Raw genomic sequence first — 6,450 nt, 5'->3', positions numbered from 1 at the left:
TAGACAAGCTTCCCGACTTGCACTGAGTCCAGAAAAACACCAAAGACAAACCCTTCTCAACATAGTGCTCCATGAACGTGATTTTTGTTTTTTTGTGCACAAAAAAGGATTCTTGTAGCTTGAAAATATTGAGATTGAACCACTGAAGGCATATGTTCTGTTTTGAGGATGTTTTTGGTACTTTTCTGGACTAGTTGTTGATTAGTGATGATGACAAAATGGCGGATGTAGTACATCCGAGTTCCATTCATGCTACTTATATTCATACTGTATAGAACATACTTTTCTAATGCTTGAATAGCAAATTTAAAATCAAATGCAATACCTACTGAGTGGTAGGCAATTTCGGACGCAGCCATTGTAAGGATACACCCAGAGAAGTGGGTAGCAATTGCTTCCCGAGCCTGGGGAGCAATTAGGGGTTAGGTGCCTTGCTCAAGGGCACCTCAGCTGAGTATCCAAGACGGAGAGTGCGGTTTATACACTCCCTCCATCTTCAATTCCTGTTCAGACTGGGAATTGAACCAGCAACCCTTGGGTTACTAGTCCAACTCACAAACTCCCTCCATCTTCAATTCCTGTTGAGACTGAGAATTGAACCAGCAACCTTTGGGTTACTAGTCCAACTCACAAACCATTAAACCCTTTAATACCTGCCTCTAATAACTTTTAAAAACAATAACTTGTCTTATTTTTCCCAGAACTGTAGTTCTAAAAATGTTCATAAAACAAATCCAAAGCACAGTCTACACCATAACTATTACAGTATAATGGCAAAGAGCAACAATTCAGTAGGAAACTCTTGCACTTTATTTTGTTCTAGTCAATGAACAATAAAGACACTGACAGAAGAATTCATCCTGCTTTAAAGAGCATTGAACATTTAAATGAGTAGACAACAAAACTGCAGCACATCATCATAATAAACGGAAAAACATTGTCCGCTCATGTGGATGGTAATGTGCTAAAGTAGTATTTGCTAATTTTGTATAGTTATTGTTATAGTTATCTTGCTTGGTGTGAACAGGCTCGAATACACTTTTTATTTGAGAAATATTTGTACAATATGTCTCGTTGTTTATGTAAATCAGTGGTTCCCAAAGTGGAGGTCGCGAGACAATGTTGGGGGGTTGCTTGGTGATTTCCATTAATATCATATATGTTATTGAACTCTTAGAATGACCATATTTTATCCGTAACCTACAGAAGATAAAAGTAGCATTTAATAGTTATTGAAAACAACAACATGCAAATAAAAAGTCATCGGCCTTTCAATTCTTTTTGTATTGGATTGCGCCCCTGAGGTTATAACGCTAGATTAATGACAAAGCAATAGTGTTAGTTGCAGCAAACTGATTTTATAGCACAATGTTTAACTTTGACACTTTTACAGCAGTCACGTACATCAAAAATATAACACAGAAAATAAAGCATAGAGGACGATCTCTAAGTGGTCATCTTCAAATTTAAACCAAGAATAATCTTGTGCTGTAAACATTGTGCTCACCATTCCCTTTACCATTGAAGTAATATTAAATTAAACAAATGAATATTGACTATAAATACATATAGTTGTTAGACTGTTGGACGTTTTCTTGTGTTGTCAGCAAACTTGTTTCTATAGTTTCTATTGGTGTGTGTGCACTGTTGAGTGCAATGTTTGTATGTTTATAACCATTTACAACGATAGTAGGTAGGTCGTGAGTCACTGGAATTGCATTTTTTGAGGAGTCGCGAGCTGGAAAGTTTGGGAACCCCTGATGTAAATAATGTCAACAAGTGAGACCTTATTGGTGTAACCAATTTTTTTTTTACAGAAAATGTATTAATGGACTATGAGTCGCTACACTGAAAACAACCATTCTCTGGCGAGATAATACATTTGCACATAACTTCTTTTATTTGTACATAACGTCTATTTTATAAAGTCATGAATTAATTAAATGATTTTTTTATTTTTATTCTTGCACGTTTCAAAATAGTGACCACAGTATTCAGGCCCTGATGAATCACTGTGCTCTTCTGTATTTTTTAGATTTATAAACATGTAGAATTTTACATACATTTACACTATGAGTCTTATAAATACCAGTGCAACTGCTGGTAAAACTAGCACTTGTTTGGTAGTATGTAGAATGCTGAACATATAAATATTTATATTTCGAAGGGAGGTCAATATTATGAATCAACATATTGTAACAAAATGTGTTTGTTTTTTTTTTAAATCCAAATTAGTTTTTTATGTGGATATTTTGATTTATCTTTAATTATTTTGTGTTGGTCTTATGGCTTTAAGAGAGGGTACTAATGTTTCATGCTCATAATTATTAAAAAGGATTTATACAAATGAATGATATGAATACAATAGACCCTTTTCAAATCTCTGGGTTTCTCAGTAGCGGAAGGCATCATGGTTGGGTAAAATTAGAGCGCAGTGAATCCGAAAGTACAACAAATATCTTTTTTTTACAATTTTATTTGCTGAAATAATAAAATAAATACTTGACGATGGTGTTATCAAGACTTTCAGAAAAAAGGAAAAACATTGTGTGAGACTGATGACGGCAGCCAGAGGAGAGATAACCTAAAATTACTATCACCTCACATAAGCGGTAATTTGTTTTTTGTAACTTGACACAAAGATGATATAAATGCATTCATAAATACACATAAATGTTTCTACCATTTTTTGAAAATCAAAATATTAAAAACTTTTAAGTATTTAAGATTCTGATGACCATTAAACACATCATAACAGGCTTGTGAAAAGGTTCCATTAAAAACACGAAAACTCAACGAGGCCACAGAAATGAACATTGCTGATCATGCTTTTATTTTGAATTCATTGCAGAATTACATAGCATCATTCAAAAGCTGTTTTTCTGTTTTGTTCATATTATAAACATAAATCAAAGTGCAAATGTGTGTTTACAGATAAATATAGAAACCCATACTTTCAATGCCACTTTCTTTTCTTCTTTATGCTTTAAATTGATAGTTCAACCAAAATGAAATAATTTACTCACTCTTTTTCAAAACCTATTTGGATTTCTTTTGTTGAAATAAGATATTTTGAGGAATGTTGGTTAATGGGTAAAATGACATGAGGGAGAGTGAATGGGCGTTAATTTTTTATTTTTGAATGAGCTATGTCTTTAATTGCCAAGCGGGCACCTTGATGTCAAAACAATGTCAAAAATGCTAAATTAACTTGACATCGACTGAAGACCTTGATGTCAAAATGACGTTAAATTGACATCTATTATTGGGGTCAAATATGTTTGATAAGGAAGTTTACAGTCATTGTAGGCATACAAAATCCAGTGTACAAATTTGGAAGCTTTAAGAAAATAAAACTTTTCTTATAATGTAGTATGTTTTGTGTTGTTATTTTAGTTGTTAACGAGGCTTCAAAATGTTGATGTCATATAGATGTAGGGTTTTTGACATAAAATCAATTTGCATTTTTGATTTTTGTGCCACTGGGAGTCTTTAAAAAAAAATAGGTCACACTTTACAACAAGGCTTCATTAGTAGATGTATTTACTACTTATTTACTTACTCCCAGGGCTGTTTTAAATCGAAGTTGATATTTAGCCCTTATCATGTTGGTGTTTCGTAACATCTAATTTTTACAAGGTGGGTCGTTAGCTCAACACTCAACGCCCAACCTGGAGGATCAGTACATACATGCATACACTATGGATGATTTGGCTTACCTCACCTATAGGGCAAGTCTTTGGACTTGTGGTGGACACCCCAGAGCTCCTGGAGGGTCAACATGCAAACTCCACATAGAAATGGCAACTGACCCAGCCGGGCTCGATCCAGTGACCGCCCCAATTTTTTTATAGACTAAAAAGTGTTATATTTTGGTTTTGGGGGACTTCAACAACAGTCTGATATGCATGCAAGGTCAAAAACCCCTTTCACTGTCTTATAATATGCATTTATTTTTACCTAATATCCCAATGACTCCCAAATGATTTGTTCAGTGATTCATTTGTTCCTAAACCCCTCCTTAGCGCAATGCTAATCTGTGCTGATTGGACGATGACAGTCTGTTGCGATGGGTTGACATCGTTTAGCGTGAGACAGAGTGAAATGGCTACCACGGCTTATCAACAATATTGGAGTAGTCAGAGTGCATAGTGTATACCTGCCAACACTCCCGTTTTTCAAGGAAGTCTCCTGTATTTCAGACCCATCTCTCACATTTCAGACCCATCACCTGCCACCCTCCCATTTTGTTATTTATCCCGGAAAACTGTAATTTGGTCACTTTCCAACACAACCTAAAATTAACCAAATATCAACGTAATTTAACGTCATTATTGGGTGTCACAATAACGTCCTTGCTTAGACGCTGGCTAGACATTGAATTTTGGTCACCTGACGTCATGACCTAAATCGAACCTAATATTAATGTCTTATGATGTTGTGTGCCTGCTGGGGATGAACAACTGTATTTTTTATTGACTAATGTTAACAAACATGAACAAATACCATAGTTAATGTATTGTTCATCAATAGTGCATGTTAGCAATTAAAATGAACTAAAACAACCTTATTGTTAAGTGTTACCAAAATATTATCCATATACACCCTTACATTCACTACAGGCCTGCATGTTTTAATTAAATATAATTTTTTTAAAAACTGTTTATGTAAATAAATGCGACATTTGTTTGTTTCACCTAAAATAAAATGTTATTTTGCCCTTATTCATTCAAACAGTATCCCAAACCTGCATTATTAAAATACAAAAATATACAAAAATACATTCTTATTTACAATTTTATTGAAATTTAATCAAAGCTTCTTCACCCAAGGCACTATACCTGCCATTTAAGTAACCTTTCACAAAACGACCGGCTTCAATAAATTATCTGTCTTCTTGACAGTCAGACATCAACCATCTTGTGTCTTTCCTCTCTCTAAATGGACGGTGGTGTTTACAGTCCGCCAGGCCGCCACTAGATAGCAGTAGCGGCCTGATAGAAACACGTCATTACATAAAACCGCCTTGGGTTCTGCAAAACGACCCTTTTTTCCATCCTAAGCCTCGACTGTGGTGTATGTTACACACATGCTGGAAGGATGAGGAGGGGAAAAAATCAGGCTCGCTGTGCGATGATCTGTCTGAGCGTGAGGTCATCATGAGTCAAGAACGTCAGACAGACGTCAGAAGAGATATCAAATATTCAAACAGCGGCGCAGGATTGTGTGTGATCTGCCTTAGTGCATTACACGCATACGCACACAAGCCAATACATTTTATTAGGAATTAATAATTACATGGAGAAGAAGGAGATCCAGCCTCCTTTATCTCCGTGTGCAGCTTGCCGTTTTGTCAGCATCCACAACGAGCTCTGAATATATGAACCGAGATATTATGTAACATCTGCAAACCTCAATTATTACATGAGCAGCTCAAAGCGCAAGTGCATATAAATGTGCTCCACATGACAACAGGAAGTAGGTTTGGCAGAAGGGGAAAGGCTCAGCTGCATCCACCGACCAGATTACATACGTGCCGTGGAGAAATCATACGCATGCTCTGAGAAAATGCTCATAACGGTTGGTCGGATGCAGCAGGAAAAAAAAAGTGCAAAGTTGGTTTCTGAAAGGCACAGTTTCCAAGTTTTTAAGATGATTTATTAGCTGGGTATGACAAGCCGTTTAAAATTTGACGTATAAAACAAATAATATATATGTTTAAGAAAAAATAGTGCTACTAATAGTAGCTACTTGTTTTATAGGTCATGACTTGTTTGTTTTTTCCTTATACATTCTTCACAAGTGTTTGTTTTTTAGGCACTAGTGCTTTTCTTTAAATTTATTCATTCATTCATTTTCTTTTTGGCTTAGTCCCTTTATTAATCTGGGGTCACCTCAGCGGAATGAACCGCCAACTTATCCAGCATATGTTTTTCGCAGCGGATGCCCTTCCAGCTGCAATCAATCACTGGGAACTTATTCTTTACATAGTAGTTTTATTTATTAGATACTAGTAACTAGGTTAACTATTGCTTACTGGTAGTGCTGGGTTGTACTAACGAGAAGGCTATGAACGGAGGTCAGAGCCAGCTTCAAGTGGGTGGCAGTGGCACTTGAGCTCCAAGTGGGTGGGCCTTCGAACTCCAAGTGGGCTGTGCAAACCTGGAGTTTTTATTTATTTAATGTCTTGTACATGACATGGAGTCCAATATTATGCTTTATAAATGTCTACACACGTACACCTACTCCAACCCTAAACCCAACCTCACAGTAACCTGATGTGTTTTATTAATATCTGCACCACCTAAACCCAACCTACTTGTGGTTTAAGTTCCTCCAACTTGGAAGTCACCCAACCTACTTGGTGTAAACACTCCCACTTGGAGGTCACCTAATTTGAATGTAATCACTTTATTGAATGGGTGTTATCGGTGGTTATCAGCTGATAAA

Source organism: Danio rerio, chromosome 14, assembly GCF_049306965.1.
Source record: "Danio rerio strain Tuebingen ecotype United States chromosome 14, GRCz12tu, whole genome shotgun sequence".
In the NCBI taxonomy this organism is placed as follows: Eukaryota; Metazoa; Chordata; class Actinopteri; order Cypriniformes; family Danionidae; genus Danio; species Danio rerio.
This window is presented reverse-complemented; position numbering follows the sequence as displayed.